Genomic DNA, 22,553 nt, shown 5'->3' with positions numbered 1-22,553 from the left:
TCTTTACATTATATATATATATAAAAATGCTTGGTGGTTTAGAAGATTTTTATGAAGATTTATATATTATATATAATATAAACCATCTTTGGTGGTTTAGAAGATTTTTATGAAGATTAATATATATAATACATATAATTTTTATATATTATATTTATAGATTTATAGATATAGATTTATATATAATATTTATAGAGATTTATATATGTATAAAATATATATTATATATAAATATAGACATATATAGATTTTTATATAATATTTTAATATATAGATTTATATATATATTATATTATATATATATAAATCTTCATAAAAACCTTCTAAACCACCAGGCATCTTCTGTACCTATTAAAAAAAAGAGTCTGCAAATATAACCATAGATCAAATCAAGGCTAATTAATCTCTGTACCACTAAATTGGTTGAACTCCAGTCAACTACGAGTTGACAACATTTCCATTTTGGACATCTCTACCTGCTCAAATATCCCCTTTGCTTTAAAGTCTCAAACCAACTTAATTCAATAAAGATACTTAAAAAAACTCATACTAATCATAAAAAATATTGAGTATATACTTCCTTCCAATATTGAGTATGTACTTCTGGAGTGAGTTACATTTAGTGTGTCAAGCAAGTTCTTAGCTCACATTCATTTTGAGTCAGTATTATCATTTGCATACTCTTGAAACTGGAAGAGCTTTTTCCATGATGTTCAGCTTTCACATTTAAAATTGGGTAACAGAAGAGCTTCTGGACAATATTTCAAAGGCTGTTTCCAATGGAGATAAGTCACCAATAATTAAAAATAAGGAGCTGGTACATATTCCTTCAGGCCACGGTATTGACAAATCACTCACCATCAGATACAAGCCACTAAACATGACACAAGAATTTAGAGGGAAGGAAACTGCATATTCTTCAGAAGGTGCAAGATGGAATTTATTCTGTCCAGGTATTCATGATTTAGATAGTGGAAAAGAAGCAACAGCAAGTAATCACTTAGGTAATGGGTGATTAGAAATCCTTAAGGGAGGCTGGACACGGTGGCTCATGCCTGTAATCTCAGCACTTTGGGAGGCCAAGATGGGTGGATCACGAGGTCAGGAGTTTGAGACCAGGGCTTGGCCAATATGGTAAAACCCTATCTCTACTAAAAATACAAAAATTAGCTGGGCGTGGTGGCACATGCCTGTAGTCCCAGCTACTCGGGAGGCTGAGGCAGAATAATCGCTTAAACCTTGGAGGCAGTGGTTGCAGTGAGCCGAGATCATGCCACTGCACTCCAGCCTGAGTGACAGAGGAAGATTCCGTCTCAAAAAAAAAAAAAGAAGAAGAGGAAGAGGAAGAGGAAGAAGAAGAAGAAGAAGAAGAAGAGGAAGAAGAAGAAGAAGAAGAAGAAGAAGAAGAAGAAGAAGAAGAAGAAGAAGAAGAAGAAGAAGAAGAAGAAGAAGAAGAAGAAAGAAGAAAGAAGAAGAAGAAGAAAGAAATCCTTAAGGGATATAGAAGACACTCTGAATTAGGAACCAACATTATTATCAAGACTATTATTACAGTCTTGGCTTTGACACAAACTATTTGTGTGATCTAGAACAAGTTGTTTTCCTCTGGGAGCTTCCCTTTTCTCATCTCTAAGGGCGTATTTAGGGGAAAGGAAAACTGACGAATTAGGGCTACGGTTTCTTGAAGTGTAAGTTCTAAAATTCCCAAATGACAAATGCACAGAATATTCCTTCAGCTAAAATGTCAATGGCCTGAGGCAAAGTAGGGAGGCTCATCAGAGCATCATTGCTCTCTACAATTTTCTGGCCCCATTCAGACCTCTCCTTAATAAAAAAAAAAAAAGGCAAGGCGAGGCTCGTGTTGTTTCTACACATTGCTACACATCTTCATCTTCAAGATAGAGACAAGATGATATACGTACAGCCACCTCATACAGTTGTCCAACTGACAACCTATGCAGCTATTTCCAATTGTCCTGGGCTAGACAGAATTTGAATATGTGGTATACTTGCCTAGATTAAGTGTGGGGTGAATATTTATGAAATAAAAACCTGCTAAATCAGAAGAACTAGTAGAAATAAAGGCATTAGAAACTAGGCATAAAGTTTAGAACAGGTAGAATCACTGCATTTAGCTGCAATCCTAATGGGAGATATATTTAACTGATGCCTATTTACTTTCTTTTTTGGAAATTTATAATTGACCATATTTTTAAAGAAAGAATTAAAGTGATAACTTTATATGTGCATTTCTGGCTCAGATGCTTTTAAGATCAATCAAATACCTCAAGAGAAAATTAAGGGTTGAAATCTAATAAAAGCATTCCATATATTTCAAAATGAAATGCATAAATAGTTCTGTTTATTCATATCCAGCTGAAAGGCAGAAATATCACAGCAGATTTATACCTTAATACCAGTGAAAATAGTGCAGTGTCAAAAAAATAAAAGAATTCTCCGTATTCCAAACCAAGTAGAAAATTTCACCATACATTTTAAATAACTATCTTTATTTGCATATGCCTGTGAGAATGAGTATGGGAATACTGTATAGATGCGATTGTGTGGGTAACTGTGAATGTGTGTGTGTGTTTTGTGGAGTGCTAAGTATTTGTGTCTCTATGAGAGAGAAATAGTATATATATGTGTGTGTGTGTGTGTGTGTGTGTAAATATATAATCTTGTATGTAGGCATGTGGGTGTGAATGTGTATACATGTTTGCACTTCCTAATGTGTTTTTATACAATGTTCAAATTACTTAGGTCACACATCCTTCTTTAATAAGAAACAAACAAGCCTTCATTCAGTTTCATAGGAACTTCTTCCAACTAAATAATGAATTACACCTGCGCACACAGTAAGAATTTATTCTTAGTCATTTATGAAAACAATTTAACAAAGCATGAAAAGATTTGGGTATTTTACTATATTCATGTAGTTAATAATTTTTTAAGCTTTGATATGGACCAAGATATAAAAAGAGCAAATAAATGTTAACCTCCTAAGGAAAAGGTATCCTAAAAATTAGATAACTACAATTTAGTTTTTAGATACAAGATGGTTAAGTGTGTAATTTTTATTTTATACAGAAACATAATTCACAAATAAATCATGCCAATGTAGGGCAAAAGTCAAAATAATACAAGAGCAAATGATCTGCATCATTTTGCGAAGATCAAATGCTTCTAGAAATGACAAAATTATCATGGCGAGTACTAGGGTGGCAATGATGCAGCTCTAATTTTTCAATGGTTATTGGGAAATTAGGCAGTTAGATGTTAATGGTCATACTAAATCCATAATGAGGAGGCCAACAATCACATTAACACACACCATATGCTTACAATCATTTTGCTACGGTTACTCTGCCACTTCTAAAGGGAGAGGAAAAGTTCGATTTAAATTGGGAGGAGAAATAAGAGTACATTTGAAGCTGAAGCCAGAAATACAAGCAATTCTACTAGTTCCTTTCCACCAGGAATCTCCCTCCTATGCTTATGATCTTAATGAGCCATCAAATTCTCTTCATTTATTTAGTTTATTCACTCTTCCGTCTGTCCTCCTCTCACCTCTCTCAGCCTTCTCTCTTCCTCGTCTTCAACTCACTTATTCTATATCTGGATTTTCTTCTTAGCAATTTATCTAAACCAATGGAAATCCTTGGCCCTGGCATCCGTCTCTTTTTTTGCTAAGATGCACCAGCTCATTTGCAGTGCCACCTGCAATCACACTACCCTCCTCACCCACCCCAAGCTCACGTGTTTAAATTCAAGAATGATACATTCATAAAATAGGTTTTCCATTTGATGACCAGCAGCCCCCCAAAATGACTTCCCCAAAATCTGTACAATCTGCATACATATTAAAGGACAAAACTGACAACCATCTCTGGGGTTTTATTTTATTTAAGTTCTAGGATACATGTGCGGAACGTGCAGGTTTGTTACATAGGTATACGTGTGCCACGGTGGTTTGCTGTACCTATCAACCCATCATCTAGTTTTGCCCAGCTTCTACCTGGCACCTTTTTAATATTTTTAGTATATTTCATCTCACTTTGACCAAAATGAGAACCAAAGAGGGACTGAATAGCTGATATCAGTGAAAACAATGGAGTAAAAAAACCCTCCAAAAATCCTCTCCTCCATCAAAGAGATGAGGAAACTGGTAAAAATTGTTCAAATCAACATGCTCAGGACTCTGGAATTAACCAGAGGCTTGCGGCAATCCTGAGAGTGTTTATTCAAGAAAAATTGCTAAATCTCAGGTGTTCTGTGAGATTTGTGGTGTTTTATTAACTTGCCGTATTCTCATTCTCCCATGCCAGCTCAGTGACAGCCTTGAGGATAACAGCCGCACATCACACGGAGATCAGTAGCATGTTAGTCATTGGAGAGAGAACAGATCAGAGCTCCTTCAAAGCCCCATTTCAGATAATTGTCATTATTTGAACACTTTGGTAATTCTTTGGAAGATTCTACTTGCAAAAGCTGTCTTTACTTTTACTGACTCAGAATTGACTCAATGCAAATAGATTTTTCCTGGAATGGGAGGAGAGGACATTTGTGAAAAACAATTATTAGAGATGTTTAACATTGCCGATGCCAGAGGTAGTGGAGAACAGGAGGCAAACAATAGGTTAGTCATAAAGTTTAAAAGGAAAAGCTGGAGAATGAGATGTCCTTGGGGGAGACTGAAAAGCTGCAACATATTTCTGGAAATCTAAAAGGCCACACACAGAGGGCTCTGCATATGCCCAGGAAAAGACCTGAGAATCTCCTAAATTTTCACCTCTGGTTAAGCTGGAGGCTGTGCACTAGCAGGAAATGCAGGCTAGGCACATTATAAAATTCCTGCTGAGTGTTGAAGGCATGCCTTAAGACATTTCCTGATAAAGAAAAACTGAGTTTGTTGCTAGCAGATCTGCCCTACCAGAAATACTAGAGTCCTTCAGGCTAAAATGAACCAGATAGTGACTCAAATCCACATGGAAAAATAAAGAATACTCATAAAGGTATTTACCGGTGATGCTGTGAAGCTACAGAAGCCTCAGTCACCTGACGTTTTGACACCTCACAGTGACATAATGACAAATTATTTTAAAAGAAATTCAAATGTACATTCTCCTCAATTTCTGTAAATGTAGTTACACTACTTTTAGAACACCTGGCATATACACGGGAATTTTTTTAAAACATGAAAACACATCTATAGAAATATTACAATAATTTCAGTAAAATGTATTGCATAATAGGCTTAGCAATTTCATATATATATACACACACATAACACATATGAATTTATATATATGGATCAGTATGTGTGTAGATACGTATATATGTTTTAAAAATCAAATAAATTGATATTTTAAATAACTTATTTTTAAATTTCCATTTGATCACAATCAATACATTTCCACTTTATAAAAATGTACTCAAATAATGAAATATATGGCACTTCAGAATATTCCCTTAGACAATAATGTTCAGGGATATAGTCTGTAGAACCATTTTATCAAGTGGCAATTTAGAGATAAGTTGACTGACGTTCTGTATTATTTGATGATAGAAGCTTTATATGATAATATGTTTTATTTGTATCTTGCACCTTTTTTAGAAAACATGTACTTTTCAAATAATTAGTTCCCAGCCTAAGCTAAACATACATCATAAACTTAAAATATATTCCCACATTTCGGTCCTGCTAAATCCAAAGGCTTAAAAATAGGCAGCAATGAGGGGATATCAAGAGTCAGGGAAGGGAAAAACAGCATTTATGATGGAGAAAGTTTTAGAAGTTTGATTGTAGACGAAGGAACTTTGGTCAAGGCATCTTTTAGTATAAAACTTCACTCAAACATTACAATTCAAGAATCTTCCTCTATTTGGTTTATTTTCAATAATTTTCTGCAGTCTTTGGATATTGCTCTGATTAATTTTTCATCTGAAGCTATCTTCTTTTACCTCCTTTTTTCCTTGGAAGAGCATAACATTTGTGTTATTCGTTCAAAAGATAAACCACAACACATCCTGGAGGTCAGACACCCTACCTGTCAAAGTCTTAGGTGAACCTTCAATGGATAATTTCATCATCATTTCGGACAATTTGCCTCTAGGGATTGGAGTACTGGCTTGAAGAGTGAATTCTTGCTTAGGAATCCAAGAAAATGTTATATAGAATAATATGCCAATGGATAAGTTTATCTGTAAGCTTTGGATGGTAGAGCTACAAAAAGCATTGGAGTATGTGTTGAGTCTGCTAAAGATAAAATGTTGCTTCCTGTGAAGTGAAGGGTTCTCTTTGGGATTTCTGAGAAGTGGTACCACATCTAAGGCTCAATATTGGTCTCTGCTGCTATAAAGTAGGTCACTCAGTAGAGAAGCAACTAGATAACCCTTGGTGATGAAGACCCCAAGTTTTGTCTGTACATTCCTCTGTTATGGACTGACTTGTGTTCCCTCAAAATTCAGATGTTAAAGTCCTAACGCCAATGTAACTATATTTGGAGATAGAGACTTTAAAGAGGTAATTAATATTAAATAAAGTCAGAAGGGAGGGTTCTTAATCCACTAAGACTGGTGTCCTTATAAGAAGAGGAAGAGGAAGAGACACCAAACATGTACACACAGAGAAAAAGCCAAATGAGAATGCAACAAGAAGGTGCCATCTGCAAGCCAAGAAAAAAGGCCTCAAGAGAAACCAATACTGCTGACATCCTCATCTTATATTCCATCCTCTACAGCTATGAGAAAATTAATTTCTGTTGTTTAAGCCACTCAGTTCATGGTATTTTGTTATGGCATCCTTAGCAGTGTAATACAACCTCCATTCTTGCAACCATAACCACTCTACTAAATGACTGAGGGAGAGGTTGTCTAATCAAAGTGTAATGTGGCACCAATAGGCTTTGCCTATGAATCCTACAGCCAGACTGGGGCTTCATCTCTAACTAAAGTTATTGTAAGGAGCTTAGCAAATGCAATGAAGGTACTGGCAGGATTCAAGTAAATTCTTTGAAGTCAAACCCTAGGGAATCAATTTAGTTATACATTTGAAGATATATTTTCCATACCCAGAATTATTCATCATTAAGAGTCTGATGGTATTCTTTTAAAAGGCATTTTACCTCTTCCATTATTTCTTAATACAGTCAAGAATTATTATCTACCACAGATTAAAGCAACATTGAATAGATGTTGGAATTTCATTTCAGAAGATATTGTCAGCCAAAGCCATCACATTTACTGTGTGCCATAAGACAAAAACTCTGATTTAACTTAAATTCCAGGACATAATTCATCTTAAGGGGCTTATTAGTACCAAGAAAGCATAGAAATTCAAGAGGTTTGACAATGTTGACTTTCAGCAATCATATTTTTGTTGCTGGTGTTGGTATTGTTCTTAAAATTTTGCATGTAAAGTGTGGGTTAAGGCAAATAATTCTGTAGATGTCACTGAGGTACAGAATTACTTGTATGGGATAAAAGAGAGAGAGAAACAAGATACATAAGGCTAAACAAAAATCCTATTGTTCTAATTTGAATTCAAATTACCTGCATGACTTTGTAATGCATGCTTTATCTTTTAAAAAACTATATTTTCCAGTCCTGCTACTAAAAGGAAATAGAAATTATCATCAATATACTATCAATCAAATCAGTACTCTTTCCACTCAGATTGTCGAATGTTGAAACAGGAAATAGACAAAATGTGCCTGGAACATCATTTAATAACAAAAAGCATGGAATCTATCAGATGATACTTAGATTATTTAAAGTATACATAAGCCAATAGTAATTGGTTCCCCTGACCAACATGAAGACAATTTCAATATAAGTAAAGATGTTGGGATTAAATACTCCATTGTCATTAAATACCAGAATTAAGTGCTCCATTGCTTTCTGGCTTAGTTTCTGATGAGAAGTTGGCTGTAATTCTTATTAATGCAATGTGCCCTTTATTTCTCTGCCTTCACGATTTACTCTTTAACTTTGATCATAAGTAGTTTGACTCTATAAGTCTAGGTATGTGTTTTTATTTATTTAGCTTGGGGTTTTTCAAACTTCTTGTATTCGTGATTGAACATCTCTCACTAATTTTTGGAAAATTCTCTACCATTATCTCTTGAAATATTTCTTCTTCTCTATTATCTCTTTTTCCTTCCTTGAACTCAACTTACCTGTATTTTAGTTCACTTTATATAATCCCATAGCACTAGTATATAGGGTCTAATGTATATATGGACTAATATATAGCCCCATAGCACTAAAGCTCCTGTGTAGTAATTCTGACACGTGGGTCATTTGAGTCTGATTCTGTTTATTGCATTGTCTCTTTACAATGGGTTGCTTTTCCCTATTTTTTTACATGTCTCATAATGTTTTGTCACTTGCCAGACATAAAGTATAGAATAAAAGAGACTAAAGTATATCATATCTATGCCTGGAAATGTCTCTTTTTCTGTCTTGTCAGAGTGAAAGGTTGAGTCAGTCCTGTCAAAGATTGAGTTATGTTTGGGTTTTGTTGTTGCCTTCAATGAACCATGAGCTTCCTATCAAGCCTAGTAAAGGAAGGTATACCAAAAACACAAGTCCAAATTAAAGCAAGAGCATTTTGATAATTAGCATTTGATAATAATGAAAAATGAGACTCAAGAGAGATACAGGGACCATACCCCGAGTACACTGTCAGCCACGCTGAAATGTGGACTTTATTTTGCAAGCAAAAATTAAGAGATTTGGATTTTAGAACATCATTCTGGCCTATGGTCTGTATCGAAGGGGGAAAATTCAAAGACAGGATGATAAGTGAGAAAGCAGTTTCAACTAACCTTGTACCTGGAATATAAATAAGAAACAAAAAGCACTGGATCTCCAATAGCAAGAGAAGATGTTGTCCCAAACTAGGGTGGTTTCCACAAAAATGAAGTGAACACACTTTTAAGATACTTCAGAGTTAGAAAATAAATTCAAACTCAACATATGATTGGATTTGATGAATTAAAGATGAAGGAAAAATAAAGGTCAAGCAAAGCCAGAAGTTCAGTTTTCTGGCTTAAAAAGCTTGTTAATGATGTTTACATAACTGGGATAGAAGAATCATGGAAAAGAAAAAAACCAGGAGACAAAGAATATGACCCCTACTTCAGACAGAGTTTGAACTATCTGTGGAATATCAAAGTGGAGATGTCAAATAAATCTGGCCTAAAACTCAACAGTTGTGTGCTTGACAGTGATTTGGGAATCATCAACATGTAGATATTAATTACACTCTTGGAAATAGATGAGATAGCCTAGAAAGAGCATGTACAAGAAAAATACAAGAAAAATTGGCACAGAAACCTCAAAAAAACTGTAAAAACTAGAGAGACAAATGGACTTAAAGATAATCAGACAAAAAAGTTGGAGAAAACCTAAGTTAGTTAAAACTAGGTAATAATATGAATCCAGGACTATTTAAACAAGGAACACATGGCCAAATATCAAAGGCAACCATATAGTCAAACTAGATAACGGCTGTATTAGTCTGTTTTCATGCTGCTGATAAAGACATACCCAAGACTGGGCAATTTATAAAAGAAAGATGTTTATTGAACTTACAGTTCCACATGGCTGGGGAGGCTTCACAATCATGGCAGAAGGCAAGGAACACCAAGTCACATCTTACCTGGTTGGCATCAGGCAAAAAGAGAGCTTGTGCAGGAAAACCCCCACCTCATAATAACCATCAGATCTCAGGAGACTTAATATCACAAGAACAGCATGGGAAAGACCTCCCCCATGATTCAATTATCCCCACCAGGTCCCTCCCACAACACATGGGAATTCAAGATAAGATTTGGGTGGGGACACAGCCAAACCATATCAATAGTGTAACATTGTTCCTTGGGATTTAGTACTAAATAATTTATTGGTGATTGAGCAAATGAAACTTCATTGGGTCAAAAAGGGTGAAAGGCAGATTGCAGTGCAGAAGAGATTGTGCAATGAAGATGTAGAGCCAGTGGACTTCTGCTACAAAGTAGAAGAGAGGTAGGGACATGGCTGTAGGTAAACGTGGGGACGATGCCAAGGAGAAGGGGTCAGGACAGAGGAAAAAGTTGAAGATACAGAAAGGAAGAGATAACTGATGAGTCTAGGTCACTGCGGAAGCTAGAGGAGACAGACTGTGAGTATGAGCATAGGGTTTAACTTTAAAATGAAAGAGGAATGACTATTCTATTGACTAAAGAAGGCAGGATTAAGGGTGGATGTCAAGACCAAGCAACGTGAGTCTTAGTAGCATGAGCTTAAGGAGTTACAGATGACAGACCCTGTTTTCCCTTTGCCATCAGAGGTGGGTCATTTGCTGAGAATGGGAAAATGATGGTGGAGTAGGATATCCGCATGAGTGAAGTAAAATTTAGGTGGCTGCTGTAGTGAATGGGAGGGAGGAAACTAGAGGGTTGCAGTGTTGCCGTACAGTTCCTTAACCCAGTAAGGATAGCAATTATGAATTGATAAACATCAACATCTATGCCTTGAAATGTTGGACAATCCAGGTATAGGTTTAACTAAGATGGACAATTAGACTGAACCATGGCTAGGATTTTGACGGGCAAATATGATGAAAGGACAACTGGATTAAATAGTCAATGATATTTTTTGGTGCTGAAGGTGAACTCAGAAGAGCAAGAGGGAGCCAGATATGGAAGGAAGTGAAGAGATACGGGCCTGATAGAAATAACAGCATTCCCATATGCACATAATCACTTTTGTGACAGCTTGTTCATATTATCCATGAAAATATGAAATTATACACACTTTGTATGCTAACTCCCAAAGAAGTTTCTCAGAGTTTCCAACTCTGCTATTCTTTTTTTTTTTTTTTTTTTTTGACACAGAGTTTTGCTCTGTTGCCCAGGCTGGAGTGCAGTGGCACTATCTCGACTCAATGCAACCTCCACCTCCTGGGTTCAAGCTTTTCTCCTGCCTCAGCCTCCCAAGTAGCTGAGATTACAGGCATGCGCCACCACACCCAGCTGATTTTTATATTTTTAGTAGAGACGGGGCCTCACCATGTTCGCCAGACTGGTCTTGAACTCCTGACCTCAGGTGATCTACCTGCCTCAACCTCCCAAAGTGCTGGGATTACAGGCATGAGCCACTGCTCCCAGCCCAACTCTGTTATTCAATAGATGTATGTTCTTCATCAAGTCATTAAATCAGGACAATAATCCTTAGGATTATGCATACATGAAAGCATCCTATAAACTATCATTGTGACACCACTGATCAAAAATACAGAAATGTATGGCAATTTTATAAAGATTCTAAACAAGCTAATTCCCTTTCTCAGGGCATGATCAAGTTGAGACAAGCATAGCTGAAAGAGCTACAAACCTTTCCAATTTAAGGTCATGCTACATGGACTTTAGTGATATAAAGCAGAAGTAAAGTCTACAACCTTGTCATATACTCATTACAAACTGCTTCTTGGACTATCAAACAGTTCAGCTTGGTATTTATTTTTCATTTGATCATCTGAAAATATACATATTGGTATTTTTTTTACTTGCCCGATACTTCCCTTAAATAATAAATAACACTTTGAATCACTCCATCCTACTGTATAGGGAAATGGAGCTTTGTGATAAGCGCAGAATTCAGATCATTGTATCTGTCAGAATTCAAGGTTTAAGTTGCAAATTCAAAGACTTTCCACAGAAGAAAACTTACCTGTCTATAAGTATGCAAGAATAAATACACAGAAGATACTGTAACACAAAATCCAAATACACAATTTAACTTAAAATACAACAACAACAGGCTATCAAAATCATATACCCTATGGCTTCATTTTACCTAGGGTGTTTTAATTTCTTACTTTGGAGGAAAAGAAAAACAAAAACAAGATCCAATGGACATATGTCTCACAGTATTAAAGTTCAAAATCATAAAAGTTTTATGTGGATTTATATCTCTGTTTTAGAGAAAAGTTTTGTTCTAGCTTGAGAAGAAACAGTTTGAGTAAATATTCTTTTTAGTAAGCTCAAGGCCTCATTTGTATTATAATCGTAATACTAGGATATTATAATATCTGTCTGCCACTCAGACCCTAGAGAGCAGAAGTCAACCATACTTTAGTTAGAAAGTGTTGAAGCTACCATGTATTTTCCGTCTCTTGTTTCTCAACACAAGCCAAAGCACTAAGGATTGCTTTGAGTGTACATGTAAAGGTCTGCAGTGGAAAAGTCAACGCAACCAGGTTTCTAGCTATTTAAGCCACGGGGGCCTGGTTCCAGCATAGGATCCCCTGGATAATTGTTACAAATGAAAAAAATATAGGGAAAAGTATTTCAATACATCCCAATAGCAATTCTTAAGTGATAATATCCAATGTTGGGCACTCTTATCAGCAGTCGTTTTGCCCTGTCTCATTCAAAGACTCTGTCTTTTGACTCTAGAGACTTCCTGTATCCATTTAAAGGCATGGCTCACCAGGAGTCATCATCACCGTTTCCAATTATTTCCCCGGGGCCTCAATGTTGAGACACTGGTTTTGATACTTCAAGAGGTAGTACATTTATATGTGGTTTTTGTTAGGGTTTCCATGACAATATTGAAGATTCCCTAATGCATTTTCATGGATAATCTAATAGCATCATGAAACGGACTCTTAGTATAATAACACAGATTTCAACCAGCTCCATAAAAGCAGCTCAATGACGGCAATAGTCTGAAACCTTGATAGTGAACTGCCCCACAATGCTGAGTTTCAGAAACAAAGCTGTCATTAAAAAAAGAGCGTTCATTCTTATTTCTAGCTGGCTCAATAGAAGTCACAAGGGAGTCGCTGCATGCAGGTTTGGTGCAGAAAAACAAACAAATACATCACCTCTGTTCAGTGAATTCCTCCTTGACTTATCAAAGTAGACACTGACTACCAGGACTACATCATAAACAACCCTTTTCTGTTGCTAAAAGAAAAAATAATACTATTTGAAAGACGAAGGTAGTGTGTGGATGTGAGACCTTGGTACTATAAAGACAGTTGTCAGACCTAAATTTAAGTAACAACAGTGATGAGAGTAAAGTGCTGATAAAATGGGCAAAATTGATGGTGATATAAATATACGGAGAATATCTAAATAAGCAAGAAACCAGTTATCAATAAAATATGATCCCAGAAGAAATATACATAATATTCTCTTATAGATTTTTTTTCAGGACCTGTGATGTTATCAACTAGGCTTTTCTAATTATTGCATTTATTTATCTTTTCATATTTTTCATAATCAAATATGCCAGGTTTTTTTTTCTAAAGGCCCATATTTGGGGACCACATTTATCCTTTTGATAATATACATTTTCTATTTTATTAATTTTATCTATTACATCACTAATTATTATTACCTTCATTCTTTCAGTATGCTGTACCATGCTTTTTCTAGTTTAAGTTAGTCATTATCTTTACTATGAGGCCTTTAAAACTAGTAATTTTATCTGTACAAAACCATGGCTACGTCACCTCAGCTATAATGTAAGCTTGCCTTTCAGTGTTTGTCTACCTAGATAATTTGACGTTTTTAATTGCTTTAATTGAAAGTTTGTGTTTTTTAAATTACTAGTAGCTAAGATTCTACAATAATTTTACTATTGATTTCTAGCTCTATTGGCTATGATTAGAAATATGACCTGTAAAACCTCTACATTTTTAATATTATGATATTCATTTTGATAATTGCACATACCTGTGAACCAAAAACTGTTTGCTTTTTGCATATAGGCTAAAATGTTTAATACATATTGCTTTCAGCTTTTAATTGCATAATTTAAATCCAAGTTAACCTGGGTTTTTTACTGAATTTATCACTAATATTTTTCTAGTAAGTTATATTAAAACCAACTACTATAATTTTACTTGGCCCAAGTCAGTCTTATTTTTTAGAATTTTGTCATTTGTTTGGTGCATTTAAATCATACTATTTTAATTAGACTATTAATTTTTCTATATTTTTGTCCATTTTAAATTTTAACCTCCTATGAGAGTCTCTTAATTGTGTTATGGAAATTCAGTCAGTACTTTTTGTGTATTGTGAAAATTTACATACTTGGCTTTATTCTCATTTAATCTCATTTGATCTGTTTCTCTCATTACTGTCCTATATATCTCATTACTGTTTCTGGATATCTCAATTTTTTTCATATTCTTCTCTACCTTCACCACCCACACACCTGGTTACTTTTGAAAGATAACCATACTTCTCAGCATTGCTATTAGTTATATACGCATTCCTAATGGCTATGAGGAAACTACATATCTCTATGAATGAATCTAGATTTAGGAGCCATAGTGCCAACCAAGACAGTTTACTTGCCCTCTTGCCTTTCCCTGGCACCAAATGAAAACATTAGAATTATATATATATATACTTTAAGTTCTGGTATACATATGCAGAATGTGCAGGTTGGTTACATAGGTATATATGTATCACGGTGGTTGGCTGCACCCATAAACCTGTCATCTACTTTAGGTATTTCTCCTAATACTATCCCTCCCCTTGCCCCCCACCCCCCAATAGGCCCCGGTGTGTGATGTTCCCCTCCCTGTGTCCATGTGTTCTCATTGTTCAACCCCCACTTATGAGTAAGAACATGTGGTGTTTGGTTTTCTGTTCCAGTTTCAGTTTACTGAGAATGATGGTTTCTAGTTTCATCCATGTCCCTGCAAAGGACAGCAACTCATCTTTTTTATGGCTACATAGTATTACATGGTATATATGTGCCACATTTTCTTTATCCAGCCTATCACTGATGGGCATTTGGGTTGGTCCCTGGTCTTTGCTATTTTGAATAGTGCTGCAATAAACGTATGTGTGCAGAAAACATTAGAATGTTTTTACCCCACAGGCTGTCACCATGTGGGTGACAGTACAGTCCCGCCAGAATAGACCTCTGGACTATGGTTCTCTCAGGCATCTCACCCACCACCTCTCGAGTTTTGCTGAGATGATTTTAAAACTTTAGATCTAATCTCTTGATTTTGTCTTTTAGATTTTTGTATTTCAAATATACTTAATATGTTTATTATACACATATGTGTGTATATGTGCATGTGTGTGTATATATCCAAGTCATATTATCCTCATCACTTTAGATGACTCAACCCATTTTCACTATACTTGAATAACTTATATGGAACATATGAATGTACCAACTGAATCCCACATTCTCCAAATATATATTTTGGACTAAGAAAATAATGATTCCTTGGCTGTATGTAGGATCCTTTGAGTTCTGTCATTAAGCTACATAATAAACCACATGCTGTTCTCATATTTTCCACTTGATATTTGGGACCTTTAATTTCAATGCTATTTGGGAGCCACTAAGCCTTTTTTAATTTTAGATTTAAGTCTTTCTTCCACTCAGGGAAAAGATCTATTGTTTCTTTCATTAATATCTATTCTCTATTTATTCCCTTTTCCTTTTAATCATCAGCCAAATACCTTTCACCTCTCATTTCCATTTATTTTTGTCTGTGTTAGATATTCACTCCATTTGGCTTTCCAAAATAATATTTTAATTATTTTAATAAGTTGTAAAATTCAGAAAGTAAGTTTTGCTGTTGTTGATCTACTTTGTCTACTTGAAAGTTTCTTTTTTTTTCTGTGTTAATGCTCTGTGTTACTTCTCCATTGGTCTTCCCTCCAAACGAACCATCTCTTTTAACTATTCAATGTGGCCATCCTAAGTAACATTAAATTAGTAACATGCGGCGGATCACGAGATCAGGAGATCGAGACCACCCTGGCTTACAGAAACCCCGTCTCTACTAAAAAATAGAAAAAATTAGCCGGGCGTGGTGGCGGGCGTCTGTAGTCCCAGCTACTAGGGAGGCTGAGGCAGGAGAATGGCGTGAACCTGGGAGGTGAAGCTGGCAGTGAGCCGAGATCGTGCCACTGCACCTCCAGCCTGGGCGACAGAGCGAGACTCTGTCTCAAAAAAAAAAAAAAAAAAAAAAAAAATTAGTAACATGCAACCCCAGCTGTGTATCAGAAGCACAGGAGAAGATTGTGAGATATGCTGATGCTTGGACCACATCCCCAGCTCTCTTCTAAAACATCTGCCCTCTTCTCCCAGCAAAGGCAAGGCCTGGGTCATGGGCCCAGATAATTAAGTCCCTTCAAGTCCCTTCAGAGACATCTTAGGAAATCTCACCACCAGAGACAACACACCCTCCAGGCTCCCTCTGTGTGCACCGCGTGGATCCTGAGTGGGAGTTCTCACAAAGGAGGGGTCAGATGTGTGTTTCAGGCCACTGTCTTTCCAGAATCCTGCTCCTTGGGTGTAGCTGTGCATGCCACATGCCACAGACCATGTCCTACCCAAACGTATTCAACAAATCCTTTCTTTTGGACTAAAATATAGAGTTATATATTCTTTTTTTTAATTGACAAGTAAAAATTGTATGGATTTGTGGAGTACTACATGATGTTTTGATACCTGTATACGTTGTGAAATGGCTAAATCAAGCTATTTAACATGCACATTACCTCACATACTTATTTTTGTGGTGAGAACACTTTAATAAATCTAGTGTCTTAGTGATTATCCATAAATCTTTGATTATAAATTAGATGTGAGTCATTCTTATCCTACAGTCCTTGAATCCTGGAAAATCTTCCAATTCCAAAGTGATATAGGGATTGTTTTACAAATTAATTTAGATTACAAATCAGGCTGGGTACAGTGGCTCAGGCCCATAATCCCAGCACTTTAGGAGACCAAGGCAGGACGATCACTCGAGGTCAGGAGTTCAAGACCAGCCTAGTCAATATGGCAAAAATCCCAAAAATTAGCCGGGTATGGTGGCACACGCCTGTAATCCCAGCTACTCGGGAGGCTGAAGCAGGAGAAACACTTAAACCTGGGAGGCAGAAGTTGTAGTGAGCCAAGGTCATGCCACTGCACTCCAGCCTGGGTGAGAACGAGACTCTGTCTCAAAAGAAAAAAAAAAGAGAGAGATTACAAACCAATACTGATAGTTCTTTGCTTATCCTTTCACTTCCTATTATAAAATATATTTTTTTCTGTTTATGTGTTGGTAATCTCCACTCGGTGAGATTGTCTTAACCATTGTTAAATTCCTGAAGTCCTTCATGACACTACACATGAGTGATCAATTGTATTTTCCATTGAACACCTCCTCTTAGAGTCATTGAAGAATTTAGTAAGACAGTACATGTAAAATGCTTAACATTTTTTGCACAGCTTAAATAATAATAAACTGGAGCCCTTGTTTTACTTGAATCAAATTCCTACTTCTTTCCAACAGACCTAAGCATTTCATACCATTTTCTCTTTGCTATCCCATCATCCCTTTCACTGATGATGATCATGGAGAGTTAATATTCAATATATATTCATCTTATTTCACAGTAATCCTCTATATTCTCTTCCTAGCTCCTTCTCAGTATACTTTGTATAAGTGTAATATAGTTATTTAAGAAGAGAAAAACACTTTGCAGTTCCTTGCCAATTATTTTTACAGTGGTCCCTAAATTTCCTAGATATTAAAAAAGAATGTCAGATTAAACTACGTTGTACACATGCCACACATGAACTTTTCTATAGTGATGATGCAGAATGTCAATAGCACCAAGGTTGAGAGTAATTAGGTAATTCACAAAGCTGACTGTAAAGGATAATAAACTACTCTAAAACTTCCTTCTGTTCACATCTTCCTGAGCTAAGCAATGTGGGATTTAAAAAATTAAAATGAAAATAAACTATATACAATATTTTTACTGATTTTCTGCCTGTTAACATCTCAGTAGAAATCTTACAGGAAGTAAAAAAGGTGGCTCAATTTATTGATATTCAAAATATCTCTCTGGCACTCTGTGATAATTATATGAACTACTAATGGCATTTAAATCTTATTTAGTCATTGGACTTCTTTAGAGATGTAGCTCCAGAATCCAAAGTGCTTTATGAAGAATTGATAAGACCCATTATTCAGAAAGAAACAAAAGAATTCGTTTAATTGTGCATAACTGTAACAAAAGAATTCATTTAATTGTGCTTAACTGTGTACTTATGTTTCTGCCTGTATTTATGAAGGGAGGAAGTCAGAATTCCACTAAGTGTAATATCAGCAGCAGCAATAGCAGCAGGATTATCATCATAAAGTAATAATACCATCATTTATTGAGCTCCTATGATATGCCCGACATCATTCTATGTAGTCCTATCACAACAACCATAGCACAATGACCCTATAAGGCAATGATTATCAATTACATTTTACAGATAAGGAAACTGAGGCTCAGAGAGTTTTAGTAACTTGCCCAACATTGCGTAACTACCAAGTACTAGAGCCTCTGTTTAAAGTCAGGTCCAACTCCAGCACTTTCCACTGGCTCAGCTAACACATGTCTATGTATACAAGACATCTTTAATGTCCCTACAGCTGTGGCAACTAAAAAAACTTACAATCTGTAACTCTCTTTCTATCAAAAGTTTCCATGCAGAGATGCCCAAGCTTGTCTAGGCTACTGTGAAAGAGGTGCTTCCTACTAGGCATACCTGGAATAACAGGGAGGGAAGAAAGGAAGGGGCGGCTAATGGAAGGAAATGTGTGAGAAGTAGGAAGTGCTGTCAAAGAAAAACAATTTTGAAGTTGTGAAAAAAAAAACTTCAACTAGCCCAAAAGTTTTGCCCATCTAAAACCACACTGGTATAACATACCATTAGCACATCAGTTTCTGGTAATTGCTTCCAAAGAGTTCAAAATCATTTATATTTTTAAGTCATTCAATATTCTCATTGCAGGATTGACTGAATCAATAATTTGCTCTAAAAATTTTCTTTATATGGTTGGTACAAAGCTCACCTGTTTGCAAACTCCTGTCTACAGGATCACACATTTCAAGTCATCATATTTGGAAATAATGAATTTGGGAAGGAAATGATATCCAATTCTACTTTTGGATCATTTGGGAGCTCCTAAAAATGTTGACTGGAAAATCAAGGTTCTTATGACGTATTTTGTTTATAAAGTTGGTGGTGTTGGGCAAAGTCTGAGCCTCTGAAACCAAGTGTTTGTTACCTGAACAGTCAGTTGCTTTGATTGGGACTTAACTTATATTTAAGTTAAGTGTTGCAATCACCCATATAACTTGTAAATTGTCATCATGGAGAATGATCCTTTGTGCCCTTCCCAGACAATGTTTTCTACTCCAAGAATTAGTAACTCTTCAGTCTTCTTCCCTCAGTTACTGTTGATTAGTTTTGGCTGTTCTTGAACTTCATATAAGTGGAGTCATACAGGATGACCAGATTCATGACTGGATTCCTGAGCCCATTATTGTATTTGTGAGATTCTTCCATTTTGTCCTGCACAGCAAACAGTTTATTCTTCTGTGTTGTATTCCCTTATATGAATATACCACAATGTGTCTATTCTCCTGTTAGACTTTCTAGATTTAAGGTGTAATGAATAAAACTGCTGTAGATAATTTGTACTCATCTTTGGGGGAACTCAGTTCTCTGTGGTATATACCTATGAATGGGTTTGTTGGAACATAGGGTAGGCATAAGTTTAGCTTTAATAGATACAACAATTTTGGAAACTATATGGAAGTATCAATTTATGCTCCTTGAGATTTGTTTCATGGCTCACCATCTATCTCTTGAAAGCTCCATGTCACTTGAAAATAATATGTATTCTAGTTATAGGATGTCATGCTTTATAAATGTCAGTAAGATCAAGGAGGTTGATAGTGCTAATCATAACTTCTACTCTTTGACCAATATTTTAATGTAGTTGTTGTTATAAATTGCTGAGAGGACATGTGAATATTTCTATGTGTAATTTTCTATTTTCTTTGTAATTCTATTTTTGCTTCATAGAATCTGAAATTCTAGAGTTAGGCACATATATATTAATTATTATTATGTCTTTGTAATGAATAGAATTCTTCATTTAAAAACATCCCTCTTTATCTATAACATTCTTCCTTGTCTTGAGGTTTACCTTGTCTGATGTTAATATACCTGTTCTGTCTTTTTCATGTTTATTGTTTGCATGGTGTATCATTTTTTCATCCTTTTGTTATCACTCTTCCTCTGATTTAATTATGACAGAATGTCTCTGTAGACAGTATTTAATTAGATCTTCCTTTTTTCCTACTATCTGATAATTCTAATGTTTCAACTGGCATATTCACCCCATTTACATTAAATATAACGTTAGCCTAAGTTTGATTTTGGCTTATCATTTTACTATTTGATTTCTAATTGTCCCATCTGTTTCTCTCTTCTCTGTCTCTTCTGCCTCATTTTGAGTTAATCAAATATTTTTGGTACTTCTTTTAATTTCCTTTATTGGCATTTTTGCTATATATCTTTGCATCTTTTTCATAATAACTTAGAGGTTACATTATGAATAATAAAATTTTAATTATAATGTTAATATTATATCATCTCACAGGAAATGCATGAATGTTCAATAGTATATGTCTACTAACCTCAAATCACTACTCTTTGTGCGGTTTTTGTGATACATATTCCATCTTCATACTTTATAAACTGAAAAATTTAGAGTTGTAATTTTTGCTTCACACAAATATTGAAAAATGCCACTGTCTCTTAAACAAAACGCAATAGTATCTTCTCAGCTGATTTTCCACTTTCATTCTAGTCCCCACTTTTAAGTCATATTTTATACAACAGCCAGAAATGTTTGCTTTCAAATGTAAATTGGATGGTGCCACCTGTCCCAAGCTTAATTTGCATAAAGGGCTTCCTAGGATGAAATAAAAACTCCTGGAAGTGGCTTCATATTAGTCTGATAGGATTGCCATAACAAAATACTACATTTAAGACTGCATGGCTCAAACAACAGATATTTATTTTCTCACAGTTCTGGAAGCCAGAGGTACATGATCAAGGTGCTGGTAAATTCAATTTCTGATGAGACTTCTCTTTGTGGCTTGCAGATAGCCACGTTCTCACTGTTTTCTCACATTGTCTTTCTTTTGGGAGTATGAAGAGAGAATGAGAGGGCTCTCTCTTGTCTCTTCCTCTTCTTATAAGGACACCAGACCTACAGGATTAGGACCACCTGCTTCTGGCCTCACTTAAGCTCAGTTACCTTCTTATAGACCCTGTTTCCAGAAGCAGTCAGATATTAGGGCTTTAACATATGAGTTGGGGGATGGCAGACACAATTCAGTCCCCAACAGACCTAAAATCATGTGGCCTGAGCCTAAGGAAGAATGGGTCTGTCTCACTTGTACACAACACAACACACAGGCACAAACACAACAGCTTGTGCCTATTAAAGAGCCTGTATCAATACAGGATGGACCACACTAGGCCTATCTGTGTATGTGTAACTTTTATTGACTCTCAGATTCTGCCTCTTCAAGTAATTTATATGCTGGAAAAAATGAAATCATATTTTGAACAAGTAAAATTATAATACAACTTAAACCTAAGCAATGATCCAGGCACTGCCAGACAGAACGAATGTCCCTGAGTGCTTATGTTACATCTGTGTGTGAGGCCTGAGTACACTTACAATTTTGCACATTCAGGAGGACTTTCAATGCAAAATCTTAATGTAAAACTAGAAGATACACAGGATCCCCAGAAAGAAGACCAAAGAGAAGGAGAAATAATGAACTAAAAGTAAGTTTTGTAGAAGATTCAATTAACTATGGAGATAAAAAGCAAAGGAATTGGTACAAACTTAACCTAATTGCTAGGTATCTCAAGAAGTCTGAGTGATTACAATGAATATATTTACATATGACATTTACCCAGAAACAAGAAGAGGAATCATTCACTATCAAAATTTGCAAATGATTTTTCAAAACACCTCAACAAAAAGCCTGTGTCTCACACCTCCTAGGCCTGTCTGAAAATGAAAAGCTCCATTCAGTGATAATAAATAACAATTCTGGCTATTGTGCACATGTGCCCTTTTATTCATTATTTTAATCTGGATGTTTGCCTAAATTGTCAATAATGCTTGTTTTCAAGACGTAAGGGCAAATGTAGCATTGCTTTATTCCACCTACCCAAATGAGACGTCTCTTGATCTGTAACCATTTGTATCCATTTTCTATTGCTGCTCTAACAAATTACACAGCAAATAAAGGGACTTACAGTTTTGTAGGTCCAAAGTCTTATGCAGGTCTCACCAGGCTACAATAAAGGTTTTGGAAGAGCTGTGTTCTTTTCCAGAGGCTGGACGGATTTCTCCTTGCTCATACAGGTTGTTGGTGGAATTCACTTCCTTAGGATGTAGAACTAAGATCTCCATTCCCTTACTGGCAGTCAGCTGTAAGCTGTTCCCAGTCTCTGCAGGACACCCACATTCCTTGGCTGGTCTACCCCTTCCTCCATCTCTAAAGAGAGTAATAGCAAGTCCCTCTCACACCTCGAATTTCTCCCCCTGTTTTTATTGCACCTCTTTATGACAAAACCAGGAAAAGGTGTTTCACTTTTAAGGATGGGTGTGATTAGATTAGATGCACCTGTGTACTCCAGGCTTCTCT

The 22,553-nt window shown here is 35.8% G+C and overlaps 1 protein-coding gene across 1 annotated transcript in view; it reads right to left on the bottom strand.

Moving 5' to 3' along the window:
• The window catches only part of CNTNAP4 (contactin associated protein family member 4), a 619,686-nt gene extending 597,506 nt beyond the window's left edge, over positions 1 to 22,180 (bottom strand). The window contains exon 1 of the mRNA XM_034940754.3: positions 22,162 to 22,180. The gene's annotated coding sequence lies outside the window, so the exon portion shown is untranslated. The remainder of the gene's footprint in view (positions 1 to 22,161) is intronic.
• Positions 22,181 to 22,553: the final 373 nt, after the last annotated feature.

The sequence above is a fragment of the Pan paniscus genome, chromosome 18 (genome assembly GCF_029289425.2).
Source record: "Pan paniscus chromosome 18, NHGRI_mPanPan1-v2.0_pri, whole genome shotgun sequence".
Taxonomy (NCBI): Eukaryota; Metazoa; Chordata; class Mammalia; order Primates; family Hominidae; genus Pan; species Pan paniscus.
The sequence above is the reverse complement of the archived record's forward strand: the minus strand, read 5'-3'. Positions and strand labels throughout refer to the sequence as shown.